General features: G+C 38.3%; 1 long non-coding RNA gene across 1 annotated transcript; it reads right to left on the bottom strand.

Annotated features, from left to right (window-relative positions):
- Window positions 1-215: 215 nt before the first annotated feature.
- On the bottom strand, window positions 216-20,070 carry LOC143259680 (uncharacterized). The gene is made up of 2 exons (XR_013033681.1): window positions 19,835-20,070; window positions 216-3,050 (listed from the first exon to the last, which is right to left on the bottom strand). It is a non-coding gene; the product is annotated as an uncharacterized LOC143259680 (long non-coding RNA).
- Between the last annotated feature and the right edge of the window lie 4,832 nt (window positions 20,071-24,902).

Below are 24,902 nucleotides of genomic sequence, written 5' to 3'. Positions count from 1 at the left end.
AAGAATCTTTATTTTACTGTAAATTCATTTCCTCGGTTCAAAATGTTATGTCACCGATATAAACGGTATGACGCATGCTGTGTGACCTTTTGCATGGCGGAGGATGATCTTACTTGTCGTATGTATTGTGTGGCACTTGCATGTTTTTAATAAATTCTCTATGAAATTGGAATACTATATTTATCATAAAATTAAATATAAATTATTCCAACACGTACTTTGTATAACATTTCTGTTAGTTTTTAATAAAACCTTTAATGAATATTTCATTGCAATACAGAGGTGCCTATACTTTGTTTAATGATTATATATGTCGCACTTACTATGATAAAATCAAACCTTCTTCATCTTTATAGCGTTTCTTGCAATACTTAATACTGCAGCACAACAGATTCAAGATGCAAGAAATATTATTAATTGTAAAACAACGATTGTAATCGACTCGTCTGAAAAATATCAAATAGGTTACTGTACTAATTCGTTTCTTCCTGTTTCTGCTTATAATATCACTAAAAAATTACTTTGCACGATATCTTAATCCTCGTTCGTCTTCCACTTGCTCAACTTAATGTGTTCTTTAGTATCAAATTGGAATAATATTACAAAAATTCACGTACTAGAAAGATAAATAATTACAAATTTCTTCTTCATAAAAAAATGGCCGTAATATGAAATGAAAATAAAATAACATTAATTACGTCATCCTTAAACAATAGACCATAATATAAATCCACACAAGAAACGAATAAGGTTCTATGGTGTCCATAAAAACTTACATTAATAGTGTTCCGGTTACACATACCCGATAAAAAATACATGCATGTTTTTGGAAACTGCACTGTTATACAATATTTTCAAGTTTATTATTTAACAAAGACTCAAACGAGAAGGTAGTTAAAAAATGTACACGCTCTGGATCTAAAACAAGAGTCTCGGAGCCGAATAGACCAGAACAGAAGGGTTAACGGATCAGCGCAAATTTAATAAAATTCTGTCTCGCAGGTTTTCCAAGAAATGCTTCTACGTCGCACCTGCGAATACGCAACGAAACAAAACGTCGCGTCGTTCCGATTGAATCGGTCCGTATCGTCGGCGATCTCCTATTAATTAATCCCCTTAATTAATTTCAACTACCGGTTGTGTATACCCGGGCCAGCCTGATGCGACTTTCGATTCGTTTGTGCGACCGCAGTGGCTCGTGGTTTTGTGGAGCAGTCTGTGCAACAACCGGTGCAACCGCGAGTGCACTTTCTTCTCGATGCCGTGCGGGCACGTGTGTACACGTGGGTTTGGCGGTTTTAACAGCCACGCGATACACGCTCTCACAAAATTTCACCGTTTTGCTACTGTGGCGCACGACCACGCGTTCCACATGTACATATTCGCGTGTGCTCACCGTAGACGGCGACACGTTCTCGTGGTGGCGCCTTAACGACCGAAAAACATCGATTACGCCGAAGATGAAAAATGCTTATTCGCCAAGCCGATTGTCGGAGGTGATGCGGAGAAAGTACGCCGAGCCTGTCCACGCGACTAGATCCGCAAAAAACACCTGAACATTTCATTATTCGGTAATCATTATATCGCGAATTTTATGCATTAAATTGACCTACTCAATTTTAGGATAAATGTTATCCTAAAGTTGATTTATGAAATTAAAATTAAGTTAGTAAGTAAATAAGTTAAGTAAATAAGTTAAGACGTCTTGCAGATCTTTACGCGAAATAAAAATGTTCTCAATGAACGGTAAAGAACGAGTTATTATAAAGATTTACTTCTTTTTTTAATAATTTCAATAAATCAGGAAGTATGTAAGGACATCCTTGAATGCTTCTAATATTCTTCATTATGTCGTATTTGACTTACTCAATTTTAGGATAAATTTATTTTTTAAATCTCAGAAAATAAAGGAGTACGTAAGAGCACCCTCGAATACTTCCAATATTCTTCATTGTGTCATATTTGACCCAATCAATTTCAGGATAAATTTATTTTTTTAAATTTCAATAAATCATGGAGTATGTAAGAACATCCTTGAATGCTTCTAATATTCTTCATTATGTCGTATTTGACTTACTCAATTTTAGGATAAATTTATTTTTTAAATCTCAGAAAATAAAGGAGTACGTAAGAGCACCCTCGAATACTTCCAATATTCTTCATTGTGTCATATTTGACCCAATCAATTTCAGGATAAATTTATTTTTTTAAATTTCAATAAATCATGGAGTATGTAAGAACATCCTTGAATGCTTCTAATATTCTTTATTGTGTCGTATTTGACAATAATTTAAAAAATAAATTTACCCTAAAATGGACTAGGTCAAATACGACACAATCAAGCATTCAATGATGTTCTTATGCACTTCTTGATTTATTGAAATTATTAAAGGAAGAAGTAGATCTTTATAGTAATTTCCGTTATTTACAATTCTCATTGACAATAGTTTTATTTCGCATAAAGATCCGCAAGACGTCTTAACTTCTCAATTTTAATTTCATCATATAAATTACATTGATTTTCTTGAATGTTTGAGATTGCTGCACGTCAGCAGTCAAAGTGTTAACCCAGAAAAATGCTGCAAAACTGTTAGACCGTGGTCCGACAATTAACCCAAATTAGAAGTCCGCATCTTTTTAATCAGTATTAGATTACGCGCATCGTTTGAAGCCTTACACCGAGACACGACTAACTCTACACGAAGCCTCTAACGCCCGTCACAATTAACAACAACCAGGTTCTAAACAAACAAAGAAATTAGTCGCAGCTTCGATCACCGCTCTTCGATCGATGCTCTCGTAACTTTGATCGCGGCTCGAATATAAACGTACCCTTGGTTGGACCATTGCTTCATGAACTTCCGTTAACGGAGCGAGGATCGCTCCGCGCTGGCAATTCGAGACTGGCGTATCATCCGCAGGAATTAGAGGACTCCGAAAAGACGTCTGATGATCTCGTCGGGTCTCAAGGATCCTGACGGTGTGCGACACGCGCTCGTTCCCGTGCGTTGCACGCGGGGGCGTTCTGACGGTTGTTCATCCCTTTCTCCCTGTAAAATTCGCAACGACGCGTATATAAGTACGGTGGCGCTGATTCGCGCAAACAGCCGTGTGTGCTGTACACGTATACAGGAAGCGGGAGCAGCACCGCGAGTGGAACATCAGAGCGAGTACCTTTGTCCTCCTCCAGCATGTCGGAGGAGGCACGGGGTGTGGGATCCCTATTGATCCTCCTCACAGAGCTCGGCCAGTAGCAGAGAGTTCACAGAGGGGCGAGATAGCGAAGCGACAGAGACAGAGTGACGGAGTGCGGCGGATGGAGTGAAACTCTCGGCTGTCGCGGGTCGAGGGAGGACTGCGGGGAGGAGGGAGAGAGTGAGAGGGAAAGATATAAAGAGAAAGAGAAAGAGTGTGTGCGAGAAAGACGGAGGGGGAAGAGAGAGAGAGAGAGAGAGAGAGAGAGAGAGAGAGAGAAAGAGAAAGAGAGAGAGAGAGAGAGAGAGAGAGAGAGAGAGACTGGAGAGTAGAGAGAGGATCGTGGATGGACCTCAGCTGCGCTATACCAGAGAGAAGCCGCGTTGTCATGCGCTGATTTGACGCGTCATTAATGTGTTACAGGTTAATGCGAACGAACGATAGCCGACCGCTAATAGAACCACCCTCTTTTTCATCCGCGATCATCCACTCAGGGTGCACGCGGCTCGGACGGTCGCGCAGCCCGCGAACGCAGCTGTTGTTTAAACGACGGCCCGTTTAAATCATCCACTAGTTTGCTCGGTGACGTAAATTGTCGCGCATCGGCCGCTGCCTTGTATCAACATTCCCTGCAATATGCACCCGTCGAAACACGGACTGCAGCCGACGAAACGACCAGTGTTTCGACTTTTGTCCCTTCCGCCGGTTGATATTTCCCTTGCCGAACACGCAAGTCGCGTCGCACATAGGCCCTTTTATCAGAAATGTTGGCCAAAATGCAATTTTCGAAGTAAATAGTTGGAAAAAGCTGATACATGACACATGTTGCATCATGTCAGAGCATAAAATGCGGTTTGAAATTTTCAAATATCGTGGCACGGTCACTGTGATAGACTTTCAAAATTGACGAAATCTCGCGCTTCGGAATACCTTAAAGATGGTTGCATCCTTAATGCGTCAAGTTACAGTTCGTCCTTAAAGAAACCATTTGTAGAACATTTTACTATTCCAATGTAGGTTACAAAGATGAACTTTGCTGAGCAGCGACAAAGTGTAAAGTGTAAAAGTTCTCCGTGAACAATGTCCAAGATGGTTGAAATTAAGATCATCATATTAAATTCGATATTCTAATTACTAGACTGCGGATTTTATGGATTTATGGCAAAAATGCGTGGCTGGAATATAAAATTGAGAGAACGTAAAAAGAATTTAATAATATTATTATGCTATTTTCAACTTATCGAAATTATTAAAAGAAACAATTTATTTCTATCTAATTTCTTACAATCGCCTTTTAAAATTTCTACCATTTCGAATTCTGCAGTTCTGATTGCATGTTTGAGTTCAGCAACCTCATTAAGCATAGGAGTACCGATTTTCATTAAAATCGTACGAAGTTATAAATTGTAATTAATATCAAAATTCCACTGTCCTATCGGCTTTGCGATCGTGTAAATGAAAAGACAGAGGTTCGAATTAACCCTAATGTTATTATTAACAGTAACCTAGCGAGCATTGACCTGTTACAGTCTTGGCAACTGTTGTTACCTCCGACTATTCCGCATTTATTTATCCAATCATTTTCGGATTGAGAAATGTCTTAGTTTGCACAGTGATCCGAAATTTCGATACAATACATCCGAAAAATATTCTTTGACTCGAGAACACCGTTCAATAGTATTGAAAATAATTCTTGCAAGTAACGTTGCATTGCAAATAACTGTTGCAAGTAATTTTGTGTTGCGAATACGCTTGTTTGACTATTTCAATTAAAATTTTTTACAAATTGCATTCGTGAAACGTTTCAGAATTATTTTAGAGGAGTTCGCTGACAGAAACGGCACACAATAGGGTCGATTAAATATCTACTAATCTTAAAAATTGAAATGCACGGCTGAGATGAAAAATAAGCAGAAACTCTAAAAAGAAAAAATTAGTTACAGCGAAATGCGATGTTAAGCCGGGAATGCAAGGAAATAATGAAGCCATCCACGAAACGGCAGAAGATCGTGCATCAAGATGATACCATAAATTGGTACGTAGTACATTAATTCGATCGTATCTATTATTGGCAAAGATTTCGACTAAAATTCCCAACATATAGCGGAGAGAGGATTGGAACTTTCCCGACGAACCAACAGCATATGATATGTACGATGACGTCCAATTTTCGGGAGGCGCCAACAGATTAGGGGGTGCGTAACAAGATAACACGATCGAACCGATGTTCATTTTGTACAACGTGGGCCCACGCATTTCCGTCCCAATTATACGACATGAATTCCATGGACATGAGTTTAACAGAAATGCACCTGTTTCTCAAATGATAGATCACCGAAATCATATACTCGTTTCCCAACTGACATAAATCGTTGTAACCTCGTTTCCGTATTGACATCTTTACTTTTCCCCTTTCTCTCTCTCTCTCTCTCTCTCTCTCTCTCTCTCCCTCTCTCTCTCTCTCTCTCTCTCTTCTCTCTCTCTCTCTCTCTCTCTCTCTCTCTCTCTCTCTCTCTCTCTCTCATTTTGTGCAACACGATGTTTTATTTTGCTTTTCAATACTGTATTTCATACAAAAAACGAATCAACTTATTGCATAATCCTATGTTTAGTACTGTACTAGTACTAAATGTTGTGCTAGTATTGTCAAATATTCTATTGCATGCAGGGTGTCCCAAAATTATCGTACTTCCGGGAAATAAGGGGTTCCTGAGGTTATTCAAAGGAACTTTTTCCTTAGCGAAAATGCAATCCGCGGCTTTGTTAACGAGTTATTAGAACACTTACCAATGATAGCCTCAAGAACCCCTCGTTTCCCGAAAGTATCATAATTTCGGGAATGAATGAATAGTATCTTTATTATATAATAATTAAATGTTAAATATATATTAAATATATTAAATATAATAATTATGTCTTTATTGTATAATGGTATCTTTATTTATTTATTTAAAAAGTTTATAATATTGCCAAGTTTTATTAACGTGCGCACTTTTTTGGCTACGTATGTATACATATATCATACATTTATAGGTACCATAGACGTATGAAAGCCTGCGTTATAGTAATAAACAGAAACCATTTATGGTATGATTATAACTTTCGTGATTTCGTGTTATATTTTCTACAATTTATTGCATTCCTGAATTTCAATAATGGCAGGTACACGAATCCCATATATTTCACGAAACATTTCGTTCTACGTATAATGAGAAAAAGTATTAATTGCTTCTGTAATCACTATTATTTGATGTTTCGATCGTTTCATCGTCGCTGAACCATGGACACGGAGAGGACAGAACCTTCCAACAAATCTAAATATTCCTGCACGCAATGATATTTCAATAAAAAAAAAAAAAGGAAAATAGGTGTCGTTCATTTTTTTCGATGGTGTTTCTAGATCACATCTAATCACGGCGCATAAATGCAGCTCGGGAAAGAACAGCGTCTCGAATTTCACTGCTTGAGGTGAAACGTCGGATCGTACGTGAACAGCCTACATGTAGGTGGACTTTCATAGATTTGATACGATTGCGTGATGCGTGTATGCCGGAGCACTTTCTAGAAATGATCTATCATCTTGCTCGATTATGGCATACTCGGCTTCTATCCGCCACGCGGTTTCGGCCGATCTTATTAACCGATCACACGGATATTTTTTCCTTCGCCACGCAATTTTCCGAAGCGTTCGCAGCGAATTTCAGAGAAAAGTTCCGCCTTGGCGGCCATTCGGTCCCAATCGTTCTCACTGCTGCGAATGATTATCTCAGAAGCGGTCAAAAGTCAACTTTTACTATCATCATATTGTACAATGAAATGTTAGTGACTTGTGCCTTTATATAAATTTTGTAACAAATGGAATTAAACTATTGAACGATCAGTACCTATAAGAACAGTTCAAAGTAAATGTGAATACATTTAACTATAATAAGTATCTTACATTTAACCCTTAGCACTTGGAAGATTTTTTTGACACACCTTCTAGCAACTCGAAGCAAATTCTGGAATAATTGTGATTTTGCTATGCAAGCTTGAATCGAAATAAAAGTCATAATACTGCTATAAGTTTTATAGGAATTAATAAACGAAAGATTATGTGTTTTTATCTATATATGTATTTTACACGATTACCTTACAGTATGAAAAAGTAATAATAATTTTTTAAAAATGCCACTTCTACATGACTATATATATAGTCGGCGACATCCGAACGGAAAGGATTGAAATAAGTATCTAAAAATAAAACGACTAATGGGATGACTTAATAGTATAGCCGTCTTTTATTTCTGTGTAATTATAAAACTGTATCTGATTGTAATAAAAAAACGCTGGGAATATAGCTGTTTTTATTCTCCTATTTTCACTATGAGACTACTTCCGCGGCTAGGAAAAGATAGTAGCTAGCTCCTATTATATTATCACTAGAAAGTCGCCAGTATTTAGCGCCAAAGAAACGGTCTCGCAAGATGCAAAGCGTACGAAACCTGTAATTAACCATGGACTTCCAAATGTTTACGACCTCTCTATAATTTCTGCTCGTATCATCGGGGGTCGATGAACTTTGCTTTCAAAAGTGAACGTATCGGGTGCAATTACGATCCAAGTGTCTATCGTTTAGTGCCACATAATCCATACAGAATTTCAATTCCCTTCGTTCAATCTCTATTCGAGTGTAATTTCTATCGGCAGTGAAAGTTTCGAATTATGTTTTGAAATGGCACATTCCAACGTTGCAACCGCTTGTAAAATTTCGATTGAAAAGTAACGAGCTACGAAGACAACTAATCGTCTAGGAGCAATAAATAAACATGAAACAAAAACATAAAGCATCTTTTCGATTAGTACGAATGTGACTATGATGCAAACCCCGAGGTGAATAAACTACTTTGTTGCTTTAAAGAATATGGCAACCCGAGGTTCAGGTTTTGATTTTTATTTCAGTTTTTGTTTTCTTCAGATTTATTGAAAATTTTGTTTCATATCGCAACAGCAGCATTGCTGAAGGTGCTGCCAAAATTTGAACTTTATCGGACATATAGATCTTCATGTATCGCGTCAGCCATATTTGAAAATATGTTTTCTCATGATTTCAAGGAACTTTATTTAAAACATTTCCTATGAATTACCTACATGAAAATAGATTTGAACGAATCACATATCTACACGATAATCACAAATTTTGGTTCAATCGGTCAAGAGATGATCATATATGTAACAATGAGTTGCAAAGAAACAATTCAGGAGTCGATTAGTATGTCTGCTCATAACTCCACTTCTTCTCTTAAAAGCGTCAAATGAACAAATTTTATTCCTTTCTATTCCTTTCCCATATTTCTGCATATACACATAGATTCATCTTGTCTGTTACAAGTCGTACTTTATCTATTAAGGTTTAATATTTGAATATTCAAGGGTTTCCATGTAGGTATAATTATTGTAGATCACGTGGACACAATATTTTTGTTGATATTTAAAGCTTAATTTTGTCTATTGCTTCATATCTATTCAAAACTATGTGTATGATGCGTTAAAATGATTGAATAATCATATTTTTTGCAACAGAATATTTAAAAAATCGAGCAGGAGATCGATGCATCTTTTGTATTTTCTTTGACAAATTATTAAGTTACTTTGGTCGACAATTGATTAGCTTAAATGTTATGATTTTTGTCCCGCACTGTGCGCCGTGTCAAAATTGACCAAAGCTGCTGTCGTTCAATAGTTAACCCCTTGCCGTATCTTGACGAGTCCGACTCGTCATGAAAATTTCTAGTAATATCTTACTGTGTATAGATGTGTTATTTTGTCTTTGAAAATTGGAATAAAATTCTAATTTCTTGTCATCGATATTTAAGCATTGAAGTAAATATAGGCACACGGATAAGCATCAATCTTCTTTCACTTCTAAGCAATTATTGCAATCAAAAAATTTCGAATCGTAGTAACTGCGAAGAAATTGGTATGTCAAGGGATTAATTAATCTTTCGTTTCCAGCCCAACCTCATACTCGTAGATCTCTTCGTCCACTCATCCAATAAATATCACTTTACCCTCCCATAAACACGTTTGTTTGACAACTTTCCTCCATAATTACGCGTAAAAATGGTCCCGTTCATGTCTTTCGCTTGTTCGATCCGGCGTTCATGGCGTTCCGGCGTTCGACCGGGTTGAAACTAACTCATCGTTCGTCTTTCCCCGCGGACTAAATAGAAACGTCGCCATTAATCTCGACACGTAATTGCGACACTGAGAGGGTTAGACTTGTTAGCGCGCCGGACGATATATCGCCGGCGTGCTTAGACGCTAAATTAAACGTTTCGCACGAAAATAGCCGACGCTTCGGTTCATCTGCCCTTAATATATTACGGAGACGCGGAACGATCGCGATTCGGATGGATCGCGGCGCGGATCCTCTCTACAAAGGGACCACGAACTTTCATCGAAACATAAAATACCAATAAAATACAACAACACTTCGTTACAGTTCGGATCGATTATTTTCCGAACCGTTTCGATCTCTGGATAGAAGTCTCTGGTCTCTGTTGCAAACGAACCGACGATCACCGTGTACACTAATGGCGACGGGCCCGTGGAATTTTCGCAGCACATCCCAGTTCTTATCACGCCGAAGACACGCGAAGCAACCCCGAGACCCGATCGACCAATAATCCTGACAAATAAATCGACCGTCTGCTCGCGTTAAGGCTGCGATCGATATCGAGATCACGTGCGGCGCACGATCGTCTAGGTAATCGTACGCGCAGTGGCCACTTCCGTTGAGTAGATACGAGTAATTAATTCGAAGCGATCAGATCCCGTTTAAGCGTTTAATTGCTCCACATTCGGAGAAACAGTTAGACTTCCCTCTTTTGCTCGGTTCTTCGGGACCGGTTGCGACTCGACGTAACACGCGTCGCGTTCCCTGCATTATTCTTTCCTATCGTCGCGAAGAAGAAACGTTCCGCATGGCCAGACCGCGGCTTAGCTTGCTCGGCTTTTGTTCGGCCGGTCTTTTCCGGCCGTTTTGTTCCATTTGGTAAAAGGATAGAGAACGGCGCGCAGCGCAAGGAATTTCATATGTAGGCCAACTGAAACGAAGCGTCGGAATAAAGCGAACCGGCCGAGAGCTGGCACGGATTCGCGAGCGAACGATTTCGATGGTTCACGGTTAATAAGGGAGAACGAGGCCCGCGGTGCTCCTGCCCCTCCCGATCGAGATCGCGATGGTGGTGGTGACGATACCCCCGCGATAAGCCGGTCTTCCGAAGAATGGCTAGATATCCGGGCATATCGATCAGTAAACTCGCTTTCTGTTTCAAGCGAGTGATAAGGAGATAAGCAGCGCGATATGTAGGACGGACCGACTCTGTGAATCAATAAAGAGACCAAGAAACACACGACTTACTGCAAATTACTCCCAACAGATTAGCTGGCATTCGGAGATCGCTCTGACTGAGAATTCGGTGGATTTCATGGAGGATTCGGACAATTTCTAATTACAGTAAATTCTCCCCAATCGTCCTTCAAGTTGTAAATAAAACTGGACCATTTGGGAAGAGGAGATACGATTATTCGAGCCTCGCTGCTCGGTTTTATAATTGTTGACGATCGGCGAGTATAAAGACGAGCCGCGAGACTCGAATAATCGTATCTCCTCTTCCAAAATTGTCCATTTTTGTGTCCAATTTGAGCTTCAGTTAGGGAGAATTTACTGTATTATATCGGGACTTTTTTTGTTGCACGAATGCAATTTTAATTGAAATAGTTAAACAAGCGTATTCGCAACACAAAATTACTTGCAACAGTTATTTGCAATGCAACGTTACTTGCAAGAATTATTTTCAACACAATTGAACGGTGTTCTCGAGTCAAAGAATCCAATCCGAAAATGATTGGATAAATAAATGCGGAATAGTCGGAGGTAACAACAGTTGCCAAGACTGTAACAGGTCAATGCTCGCTAGGTTACTGTTAATAATAACATTAGGGTTAATTCGAGCCTCTGTCTTTTCATTTACACGATCGCAAAGCCGATGGAACAGTGGAATTTTGATGTTGATCACAATTTATAACTTCGTACGATTTTAATGAAAATCGGTACTCCTATGCTTAATGAGGTTGCTGAACTCAAACATGCAATCAAAACTGCAGAATTCGAAATGGTAGAAATTTTAAAAGGCGATTGTAAGAAATTAGATAGAAATAAATTGTTTCTTTTAATAATTTCGATAAGTTGAAAATAGCATAATAATATTATTAAATTCTTTTTACGTTCTCTCAATTTTATATTCCAGCCACGCATTTTTGCCATAAATCCATAAAATCCGCAGTCTAGTAATTAGAATATCGAATTTAATATGATGATCTTAATTTCAACCATCTTGGACATTGTTCACGGAGAACTTTTACACTTTGCACTTTGTCGCTGCTCAGCAAAGTTCATCTTTGTAACCTACATTGGAATAGTAAAATGTTCTACAAATGGTTTCTTTAAGGACGAACTGTAACTTGACGCATTAAGGATGCAACCATCTTTAAGGTATTCCGAAGCGCGAGATTTCGTCAATTTTAAAAGTCTATCACAGTGACCGTGCCACGATATTTGAAAATTTCAAACCGCATTTCATGCTCTGACATTATGCAACATATGTCCTATATCAACTTTTTACCACTACTTACTTCGAAAATTGCCAATTTTGCGACACAACTTTTATAATATTTAATGTTTGGTGAAATCCATTTTAACAATTTACTCTCCTTAACGTATACCCCTATTTTATTGTTTGTAATTGTTTGTAACGATAATAGAAGACTGAAAATTAATTTCAGGATTCCATTAACACATTTAATCCAACACGAACTTTAAACCATCACGGTATGATGTAATTATAATGCAAAACCGAAAGTGCAGCTGTTTCCGCATGAAAACGTTCAATATGCTTCACCTTTTTAACAAGCCATGCTACTCCGTGCAGATATTATGGTACTCTTCATTGTTAAAAGATAATGAAATATTTAGAGTTGACTTTCAAAATCGTTTATGTCACGAGCCTTATCTATAAACTCGTTTTGGAAATTATAAACTCCGAAGTCTTAATGTAAATTAACATTTTTCTAGATAGAAAAATGAACAAAAATTAGAGTTGTTTTCTATTTCAGTGGTATCGGAAACTAAATTTTAAGAAATTTTATTATTAATAATTCTACTATCAACTATTCTATTATGAATCGCTCTACTATTCTGCAATTAACTAGTCAATCTACTGGCATAATATGTTGAGGCTTTGGAGGTGCAGCAGCAATTAGGTGAAGCAGTTTGTACAATAAAAACTGTGTAAAATATAAGTTGCCTTATTGCAGCAAACCCTTCAACTCTGTACTTCCATTTTCTGCGTGTTGAATTCTGCAACTTAGTGTGTCCGTTTCAGTAGAATCAGTCAGTACCGGTAGAACCAGGACTTTCGTCGCGCCTAGTACACATGTTCTCTTCTTCCGCTTGGAGTCATGTTGGTATTCGTGCTTAAGTCTCAAACAGCCGACTCACTTTGCAACAACAAAATCCATGTCGCCGCCGGTTTCTTGCGCTGACATTTAATGTAATCGCGCCTCAGAAGTGAACTTCACGAAACTACAGATCTATCCCAACGTTAATATTGTTATCCTTATTGTTGCCTCGTGTTATAATCAAAATAAAAAAGATTTTATTTTACACGTAATTTTACGACCGGAGTTGGTACAAAAATAATGGTTTTGAAGCGTCAACTTTGAAAAAAAAAAGAAAATATATATATATATATATTAATATTTCAGTTTATAATACATTTTATTCGTATAAAGAAGATATACATATCGAATGAAATCTTCGGAAACATTTTTTAGACGGTTTTTGATTAAGAACTTCTTTAATAGAATCTGTTAGAATGCTTCGATTATTGTCGGAATCAATTCCTGTGACTCCGCGTCCTATTTTTGAAACGCATTCAATGAAATGACGCGAACTTGCATTTTCACATCTCTACTTAAACCGAGCTGCATAAATTAATAGAGCGAACGTTGCACTGTAAGTGTAAATAATTTATTTCAATGGCTTAATGCCAATTCAATTTAGGCATTCATTTAAATCGCAAATAGTCTTCGAATGTTTTGTATTCAAGCTTACGTTACTAAAAAAATTCGAGAACCTATTTTAAAAACTATCATAGCGAGTATAAACACTCGAACTCTTAAAGAAAATCAAGAGTGAAAATTTCGCTAAACTTGGTGAAAGGTACTATTTTCGAAGACGTGTTATCTTGCGGGAAAGTTAGAACATATGATTTCAGCGAAAATCAACAACTGATTTTAAACTTTTGACTATGTGTATGTGTATAGATATTTCTGGGGAGCATTCGAACTGTTGCAACCTGCAATTAGTTAGAGGCTGATATCCTCAGCACGTTGATCCCTTGATAATTATTCAAACGAATACCGTAATATTAGACTTTGCAATGTTACAAATAAAATACAACAAGATTTCAAGGAACACGCTTTCTTAAGTTGCGAGCAGTTAGAAGAAAATAGATGTGAAAGTAATTAAAAGACAAGAGATTAACATTACTTGAATATGAAGAACAAGCAAGTCTACTCCTCTATTCATGTACAGGGTGTTCCACGTAACTATTGCCACGATTTTTCGAGCACTTTCGACAGTCTGAGAAAAAAATGATTGGTCAGCTATAGATTTCAATATAAAAAAAAACTTCAGAGAAAATGTTCTACTTCAAAAAATCAAGGTCACCTTCATTTTCGTAAATTGCATGATCTTCGGTATGACCTTGAGGTAAAAAAGAAATATTATCTCAATGAAATGATGCTGCTTTAGTTGTTTTACACTTCGAATTGGTACAACGTGAACTAAAACAATTTGCAACAATTTCATTGATTTCATTTCTTTTGCGCCAAAATTATCCGAAGGTTATGGTATAACAGGTCGTTGATTTCGTGTTGACATAAGCTACAATAATATGAAGTAAAAAATATCTCATGCAATTTAAAAAAAGACCTTGATATTGTGAAATAGAGCATTATTTCTGAAATTTTTTATATTACAATCTGTAGCTGACCGAAAACTAATTAATTTTTGTTAGGAACATTTACTTGTCAAACTGTTAAAAGTGCTCGAAAAATCGTGACAGTTACGTGGAACACTCTATAGTTTTGCCTATTATATTTCAATTACTAAATATATATATATGTATACTTTTCTATATGCTTTTTCTAATACTTTGCAGATTACAAGATCATAGCTACATGAATCAATTTATCAGCGGCGGAGAGAAACATTCATGCATATCGCTATATCCGGTAACATTATTGAAACTAAATAGTGCATCGTTTAAATTTCCGTTCTAGGTTCTCACAAAACACTTGGAAAAAAATCATTTATTCTTTTCGTTTATTGCTTCAACGAATTGCGATTTTTGCGAAAATGTAGTTCGACACTTCCTAAAAAAAATTAACATCCTCCTAACATTTCCGAAAAAATTCCATTCATCTGGTCAAATTTTGGAAAAACTACATCCGTTTTAAAAGATGTCCGAATATTAACGTTACTCCCTGCATGCGCGTATATTGAACTAAGAATTCAATGCGACGAGGATGTTTTTAGCCTTTGATGTTCTCAGTAGATGATAACTCAATCGTCTCATCAGTTAACTATAAATAAGTCGGGCTATCTGAATTTAGACTTTGAGCTACAACGATGCCTCGTTAATTGCCACAAACGTTGTTTGAAGTGAGTGACGACGGTGTACCGAGAGAAAATACATCTGTTAGAATCAATTGTTACTAATTCCAGTATAATTTATAGACTGCGTCTCTATATACATATATTTCCATACTCGCACTTGATTTTATGGAAACCAAAATACAGAAAATATTTCTTTCCTGAACTATAAGACTTCCTCTCGTAAAAATAACAATAAAAACATTTTCCATTTTTGTTCATGTATACGATCTCTTATAGCGTAAATCAGAGATAGGAGAGAAAGAGAGAGAAAGAGAGAGAGAGAGATAGCACTGTGACTCATTTAGAAGTAACAAATGAATCAGCTTGTTGCAGTTATCGCATTGAAAACTGCCGCGAACCCATAATCGAAATTTACTGGACGATCGCAGAAGACTACTTCGCACAGGATCACATCCATTCCAGAACAAACATGACGATTTTTACATTTCCTGCATGATTTTAATTAATCGCTATATCGTATTTAAGATCGCAGAATAGTGCTTGTTTTCATTAGTCAGCGCGAGCTCAACAGCTTGTTGCACATGATCCTGTCCGCTACCGTGGCAGTGCGACTTGAGCAGCGACAGAAAAGTCATGGGTCAAGATTTCCAGATTTGACACCTGCGGACTTTCTCTTGCGGAGTCTTATAAAAGGAGTTTTTAACGACAAGAACCAATCTCTCCTGATAACATTAACACTATCATTAGAGATGCCGGCCATAAAATTGGATGTCCACCAGCGTGATCCGATTTCTCATTTCTCAGAAACCAGGAACCGTCGAGGAATCATTGACGCCGATTTGAACAACTTCCGAGGCTAACAGCCAGACAAAAGTCATCATCGGTCGTGCACTGGAGAGTGACTCACGCCTCGGAGAGAAGGCTATTCAACCTCGAGCGTCTGAACGCCTCGAAACAAGATCATCGCTCGTATTCGAGCATCGCAGCGATGGGGTTAACGCGTTTGTTTCGGAACGCGCGTCGACATCGGCTGGTCCAGATCGGCGAAATCCGATTTCACGGGAGCGGAGATAGCGGTGGAAGCCATGTTCCGCCGTTCATCCTTCGATCGTGGACCGGCCGAAGGTTGATTCTATGCCACGCACGGTGCGCTGGCGTGCGTAATCGGCACGGGGCACGGGATACGTGGAACAGGGGGCCGGGGGCAGGGAACAGTGGACAAGGGGCACGGGGCACGGCTGCTGGTTCAGCCGGCTAGCTCTCTCGTGCGTTCGCGCGTGCTCGCGTCTATATCGGGATTTTTGTAGCGGTTTATCATTTTTGTGCCTGTCCCCCTTTTACACCCCACCATGGTTTATTTAAAGTGTCACGAAGGCGAAGGCGTGCACACGCATGCGCCCGCGTGCCGGCCCGATGTTGGCCAACAGGCTGTTACGGGCTTTGCACCGGCTGCGTTGCCAAACTGGCGGCGCGTGTGTTCGGCCACGTACATACGTGTCCGTGAACACAGACCCGACGCCATTCTACGCCACGGTGCCAATCAGTGGCGGAACTGCAAGCCGGTGCATCCGAGTCCCGTACGCTGCTGCGCACCGCGCGCAGCACCGCGCGCAGCACCGCGCCGTAACACGCGTCCGTGGATTTCCAATCTCCTCTCTTATGCAGTCTCTCTCTTTCTTTTTCTTTCCTTTCGCCGCTACTCCGCTCAATCGACTTCCACCCGTTTCACCGGCTGCCCTCGACTTTACGCCTAAACTCTTTTATGGCCGGCGAATCCGGGTTACGGGAAGGATCTTGGTCAATGAAGGATTAACTGGTACTTCGGACGGATTGACGACGGATAAGTCACCGGGACACCGTTGATAACGCCGGTTCTCGAACGCGCAATATGCACATCGCCGCTCCGATATGATACTTTCATTGAACATATTGCTGGATTGCCGGGATTCTGCGGAAAATACAAATTTTTGGGCAACTCGTCGTATACAGAAGCAATATAGAAATCTTGTTCGTTCCTCGAATTTATTTTTTAACGAACTGAAAATAGCATGCTGGTACTCTGAAATTCTGTTGGTCGCTCTGCTGCTTTAAATTTCAGTTACTCGCATTTTATATAAATTCATAAAGTCCGTGGTCTACCCGTGTCTCTGACAATTTGACTGCTACGCTAACGATCTCAAAAATTTCATAGACTTAAAGCATTTTATTTAATGAAATTAAAAGTAGAGAGAGATTGTATGACATAAATTACATTCTCAACATTTTCACAGTTCGCGGAGCCTAATCAACGCATTGTTAGGACGATATATTAGATTAACGCAAAACTGAATTTACATAATAATTCTGTCACCCAGCAGTCGAAGCGCTGTCAAGCAGTCAACGGTGATGCTTATTGGCTCTCGAACGGAAGTCCTTTTTGACAAAAATATGTTTCAGTATGCTTGGCATCATTTATAACTTTATTTATCAATTCACATGATTTACACATTCTCTGTAAACCTTAATGAAACGAGTGAAAATTGTAATCGATCGTCAGGAACTAGATAGTCAAATTACAATATTTATACCCTGTGTCCAAAGGGACCCGACACCCCATTGCTACGATTCAAATTTCGATTATTAACCCAGCAATTTTAGTTGAAATTAATATTAAATAGTGTAAAGTAATCCTTGCCCTGACAAATAATGTGTTGACACGTTCACTGTCGTACCAATCCCCATAAAAGTCGCATAAAATCGGAACAGCTTACTTCATAAGAGAGTACCAAGAGAGGGAGAGAGAAAGAGAGAGAGAGAGAGTAGCCAAGTTTGGAGCAGCACTGTACTTAATTTACAATTTATAGTCAATTAGCGCTACTAGTAAATTATACCAAAAGCAAGATAACGCAAGTATTTCTCTTTATCATGATATGTAGTAGCTCAACATTGGCACAGGTTCGTCTAGGGATCGGCTGACACGTCTGTTCATGACTTACTGATTCCACTTCTTCGTAAACGCTATCGTAAGACGCGCAACCTTGTCCTATGTTCAACGCATTTTTCTCGAAAACGAAATCATGAACGAATAATTCTTTCTCTTCGACATATTCCTGCATGTAGAATCATCACTCGACCATTTGCACCACATATTTCGCGGACACCTTGTATTTAGCAGAGCATCTAGTCGATACCGCGCGTATTGTAACATGTCTGTGAAACATCTACTGTAAGATGTACGATCATCATAGTCTGGCTAATCTACATCTAATCTAGATCTCACCTAGATCTAATCCAGACTAACGCAGGGATAGTAATTCACGACAGCATGAGGGTCTGATTGTTAGATTTAGGCGAGGTCTGTCTAAGGTTTCGAATCTATCTTAATTTCATAACTAAAAATCGCGTATTATGAACTACCAGCGTAAGCGGGATACGATCTCCGTCCATAGAAAAAAGTTATTCGGTATGACGATCTAGAGAACATATTTCAAGGTCACTGAAATTGATGGAGAAAAAAAAAATATATAAATATATAAATAAATCTCTTTTCCAGAGATTTACAAAATTTACCTTGAATTTACAAGTTTTTTAAATATAATGATTTGTACATCGGAACGATGTATACACCCCTTAGATTCGAAGTAGCATCCCCTTTTCATCAAGATTTTTACTCATAACGCCCGCAGCCCTTTCTTTTACGATCTTATAAAAGAAGTTTATCGAGAAGATCGGATCGCTTTCGATAACATTAACGCTCTCGTTAGAGGTGCCAGCGAGAAAATTGAACGCATAACTTCTGGCAAGATGGAACTATCGTCTAACAATAGATTAAGTGATTCCATTGATATCGATGATCGTGATTTTTGAATGCAAGAGATACGGAACATCTTCGGATACGTTTAACGAAGCTGAGTCTTGAAATGGCAATAAATAACCTTGGATGACTCTCATTTTGAAAGACTTTCTCCCATCAAACGAACGCACGTAAAGTCGGGAGATTATAATCATTAAAATCATTCGACACGAACGATTAAAAAGGCAAAAACTTCTGTGTACATCTAACATGTACTAGTGCAAGAGTCAATGTCGAATCTGAGAATCTGCGAAGCTTCCGGCGGTAACTCTTGAAATGAAAGTGCCATATTTAGACCACAGTGACCCACAAAAGTGTTCGTATACCTTTTAAACCGCGGTAACTTTTTGAAAGCTGAACTAAAAGACTTGAATTTTTCTTAGATGACAGTCTATTAGGCGGTGGCTAAAAGCTTTCTTTTAATTTAGCTATTACTTGGAACGAAAAGAAAAAAATAAAAACCCTCGTTTTGCAACTTTTTAATCTGAGCCTATAACGAAAATGTAGAACATGCTTTTCGTAGATCTCCGTAACTTATATACGTGCTGAAAATTTGATCGAAATCGGTCAACCCGAAGTCGAGCTACAGGCGTTGAAGGATTTTCAAAACTGCAGATTTCTTACCGATTTCGGTCAAAATCGTGATAAAACTGTGACAACGTGAACCGATTTCGATAAAGTTTTCAACATGCAGACCGAGATCTACGAGAGGCATTTTTCAAATTTTCGTTATAAGCTCAGATAAAAGAGTTGAAAAACGAGAGATTTTTATCTTTTCGTCACACCAAGTAATAGCAGAATTAAAAAGAAAAGCATTTCGGTCATCGTCTAGTAGACTAGTTCCTCTATCATCTAAAAAAAGGCTCAAGTCGCTCAGTTCAGTTTAAAAGAAAATAGTTGTTGCGTTTTAAAAGGTGTACAAACACTTTTGTTTGATACTGTATAACCTTTATAATTATCAAACATTCTATTGACAGATTACCGGCAGATAATGCGTAACCGACGAAAACGCATACAGGTTAGAATAAAACATTTTACAAGGAATAATGGAAAAATGGTATCACGGAAACAACGTTTACCGTTTTCTCGAATACTCGAGGCGCAGTCACATTCTTCCCGCGGTGGTCCGTTACGTTCGTTTCAGTCGAGCGCGAGTACACTCTCGGTGCTATTCAAATTGGCTACAAAAGGCACACACGAGGAGCCATGATCCACGGATCCGTGGAATGCCTGGAACGATATCGTGATTTCGAGTTCGCGATCGCCCGTGATCGGACGAAACACGCCGGCAATGACTAACACGTCCGCGCGCGCACACAACTGCACACTGTGTTTTTCATCATCGCCGATCGATAAGCGTCAATCGACATGAATTATTCATCGGTACGTATTAATTCGAACGCGTCACGGCTATCCGTCGAGTTGTTCATCGTCGAATTAACCTGGCGTTGCATCGACCATCGATCTGGATCGCACTGAGAAACTCGATCTATAAACTCGTTGTCATAAGAATTTGATAAACACATCGCGACTCGAAGTCGGCCGATCGATCTATCCGATCCGGTCCGCTTCTGTGAGAAGGGACACCGATTAGGATTGATAACTGATCGTTCGGCACTACTTCGTGATCTTGTTCGAGCCGATAATCATCTCTATTTGCACGGGAAACAGAGTAAACGACGGCAAATCTGATCGCAGCGACTCATTGTTGCAGTACACGACAATCACGTTTCCGGGTGAATGCATTTTAATTAACTACACTGGTCAAAGAAATTAAAATTTTTTACGTATTCGCCGAATGAATATACATACAGTAATGTCTTTCTAATTGGCGCTCAGATTGTTCACAAAAATGGACAATTCGGGAAGAGGAGATACGATTAATCGAGCCTTGCGGTTCGTTTTCATAGTTGCGAATTGTCAAGAACTATAATAACGTGATGCAAGGCTCGAATAATCGTATCTCCTCTTCCCAAATTGTCCATTTCTTTGCGCAATCTGAGCGTCAATTAGGGAGACATTACTATACATAGAACTCTGTACACTGATCACGTGGATAAAATCGTTTTCCTGCCATACTCTCAGTTTCTGGGAATCTTAAGTTTGAAGAGCAGACTGCGGAGTTTACGCATTTATAATAAAAAATAACCAGGTAAAATGCTAAGCAATGAAGACGTTAGAATTTCAGGATTACCTTACATTCTGCTGAATTTATCGGAATCGTCAAAAGAAGAAATACATTTTTTTTTTATTTCATTTCTGTTCCTTACAATTGATTCCGACAATTTTTATTTCGCATAAGGATTCACAGTCTATTTAGATGTACGCTTAAGTATTGATTCAAGAACGAGAATGTAATCGAACTGTAAGGTTATTTATCAACTGGTTTATTTGATCAACTGCGAACACATAATTGAATATGAAATCGTTGATTTTAAATATTGGCGTGTATCAGTTTTTTGGAAGGAGTAAAAATAACATTTTATTTCAATGAATAAAGTTCAAACTCCGGTAGCACAAAGTGATACCGGAATTGGACGATGTGTGGACGATGTGTGGACGGACGTGATACGAGTTTCATGTGTTCGTTCCGTTTTTCTGTGCAGGTGCTGACTTCTAGTGTCACTCTCAAGAACCAAGAGCTTCGCCAAAGTGATTTGTACATTGGGATTCGTTGCACAGGAAACCCCATTACGGAAAATTCTGATCACTCGCCCTTCTGTAACAGTAGAAACTCGTTCGTTTAAATCTCGATCACCTTAGCTACGCAGGGCGACGATTGTCATCCGCGCGACTATACTAAGATTCGAGAGACGATTCCATCTTTGGTTGACCCGGGTTAACTAATTTTCCTTGGGCATCCCCTTCTTGGTTTGGTCGCTTCCCGATGGAAATAATATTCCATTAAAATCGTGAACTTGTCGAGAAGGGAAGCTTGTCGACGCGTATCTACGAAGCTGGTCTTCCCATCTTAGTCATCACTGATCACAATTTCGATCACGAGAATGACACGTCTGTATGCAAGCATATCCGTGTACGTACATGTATGCGCACATGGAGACGCGTGGCTCGGAACGATGGGGGACGAACCCCTCGAATCGAATTCGATTCGAGGAAGCGAGCGTCGAGTAATCGTGGGACAAAAATCGAGGCGCCCGTTTCACCCATATGCATGCGCATGTATATTTTTACCACCCTTATGTCGCGTCCGCACAATGCAACGCATTGACGCCTGCGCACGACCCCGGGACTTTATTTTCGGTGACCTACCAGATTCGTGTAGAACCGGAACACTTTTATTCCAGCGGCAAATTTAACGGCGGAGCCGTCAAAACGACGGGTTACAAGTTACTTCTAAATCTAGAATTATCGAAGATGCTGGTTATTGGATAAATGATTCATGAAAATTTCGTTGGACGTGCTGTGCAGGGAAAAATTGTTCGGTCACTTTTCTACTGGTTCTCTCATTTATTGTCGGAATTAGGCCATCGAGAAAGTAAATAAAAAGTCGTGAAAAGAAATCTCATAACATTCGTATATAGAAGCAATAAATTTATTAGTCTTGCTATGAAAGCTGCAGTTTATGGGATACGCAAAAGTATAAGTACATTAATGGAAAACATACACTTATAATTTGGTTTGTAACGAAAATTGTTCTTAATTAATGGCAGCTGATTCGTGATGTTGCATTAGTTACAATATTCTGAGTTTCAACTGACGGTCTTCCTCGTTAAATGAGGTTAGCATCTAAGAAGTATCTAAAAATGTTTCCGAAAATTTCATTCGACATAGCAAGAGTCCGTTTGATATTCCAAATATTCTTTACCATCCGAATGAATAAAATCGTTTCTTCTTCGGTAATATTATCTAAATGCAAATGATATTTTACACACAAAATGCATTTAATATGTTTGACGCTTCGTAATTAATTTTACACCACACTGAACGAATAATTCAATTTATTTTGAGAAATTGTGAGAAAATAATACATGGAGGAATAAACGAATTTAGTACATCCTCGGTGTGTGCATCCTTTTTGCTTGTCTAAAAGCGAACCTAAATATTAAAGAGAGTGTAGCTGTTTTTAGGATCGAGGTAAACGACTCGCATGGTTTTCTTCAGAATCAAGAATTCCGATGGTTAACCGTGTCATTCCCAAAGCAACGCAAGATACCGCTACGTCCCCGCGCGGATCCTTTCTTGGATCAACGAAATCGTATCGATCACATTGCGCACCTAGGCGAAGGAACGTGCAAGACGGACATGCGCGACAAGTATCACACGTATTCGAGTCTGTTGACGTACGTGCTAGAATGATGAACATATTTACTGTATTATTAGATGTACGCTATCGAACAGTCTCGAATAATGTCCGAATAATTCTGAATAAATAGTCGATATAATTGAACCAATTATTCTTTAATTAATCTTCGGATTTTATGCATTTATGAGAAAAATGGACAAGCGAAATATAAAACTGTGACGAATGAACTTTATTAAAAGAATAAACACGTTTTCATTCAAGCCCTGTTACGACCCACTATTAGAGATCATCTTTATTTAGAGATTCGCAGCCTACGCGTGATTGTTTCCTGGTTATCGGCAGGCCTTCTATTATTTATTTAGAGGCCATTATAAATCGTCCGGTTATTGGGCAGGATTAATTAGGATAATAGTTTCCGTGAATATTTCAAGGCTCATTAAACAATATTTCGGCCATTAGGAAATCTATATTTGTAAGTTGTTACAATTTTCATAGTTAATCACTTCACTCTTCTTCTGTTCAAGTCTACAAATTAAAATATTTATTGCGTAAATGTCATTCGCATAGCTATTAAAATTAAGACAGAAGAAATGATTAAATTTGAAATATGGATTTTAATTGAAAATTTGATTTTATCTCAAAATTAAGTTCTGCAAAAATTGAAATTGATGAAGAGAAACGATATCGTAAGCAGATATTAAAACGTCGATAGACGATTAAATCTAAATTTTATGAAGCACATCGATGTCCGATAAAGTGAACAGAGAAAAACGAAATTATCAAAAGATTCATCATTTTTCTACAAATTAAATACTTGCACATACGTACACTCTACGTTTCCTGTTCGAATAACAAATATCTTTTTGCGCTTGGGGAACTGCTACTATTAATACATACCTGTAGTTCAGAGGGGAATTTCTTCTTCTTGTGAAAATTTGAAATACAATAGAGACTCCTTTATCTGAACATTTATTTTTATAATATTCTGGTATCCAGTCGTTCTATTCATCAACTTTGATACGTTATCATCTAGTAGAGAACTTGAATGCAATTTTGAGATAACAGAATGTTTTGGTATCAGGATACTACAGAAATAAACATTCGCATAAGACAGTCACTGTCGTATCAATCTCTAGAAATGTCTGAGTAAAATCTGAAGTTGTAAATTATAATTCAACTTTAAAAACGTTTCCGAACCAATCAATTTGGGGGGGGGGGGGTGTTTTAACTAAATCTTAAAGGAAAGTTCTATTATCGTTTGAGCTACAATTCAAACGATATGTTCTCCCAGATTTTTATAAAATTGTACATTTCTAAATTGTACATTTAGATTCGAATATTATTGCTCGTATATTAATTATTTTTCGTTGATTAAAAATCAGGTCAGACGATAACTACGTGTATATGTAAAAGGAAACCTCATTAGAATGTGTGACTTCAGTTGAACTGGAAGGCAGATATCATGTCAACCGTCAATGAAGAAATTACTCGGAGCGTCCTACTTTACCACAAATAGAAACTGTACTTACGAGTAAATTGAACTGAAAAATGTTTAGGAGCGGAGCCGTAGTACTGTAGGGTAGTATTCTTCTATCTTGTTTATTTTTTAATTAAAAATTGATTTCGATAATTATAGAGTTAAGTTACGGCCGAAAAATAAGCCAAAGGCACAGCCCAGGGATCACCCCACAGTAACTCCGAAAACCTACAAAACTTAATAAAAACGTGATGAAACTCTATCCAGAGTTTAAAGTTAAATTAATTCGAGAAATGCTCCCCACTTTTGGGACGACTTAATAGAATTATTGTCAAGTAAAATACAAATTTGAATAAAACTGCCAATGTAATATTCCTACATCCAAAAAAAAAAGAATTTGCCTCCA

This window comes from Megalopta genalis, chromosome 6, assembly GCF_051020955.1.
Source record: "Megalopta genalis isolate 19385.01 chromosome 6, iyMegGena1_principal, whole genome shotgun sequence".
Classification (NCBI taxonomy): domain Eukaryota; kingdom Metazoa; phylum Arthropoda; class Insecta; order Hymenoptera; family Halictidae; genus Megalopta; species Megalopta genalis.
The sequence above is the reverse complement of the archived record's forward strand: the minus strand, read 5'-3'. Positions and strand labels throughout refer to the sequence as shown.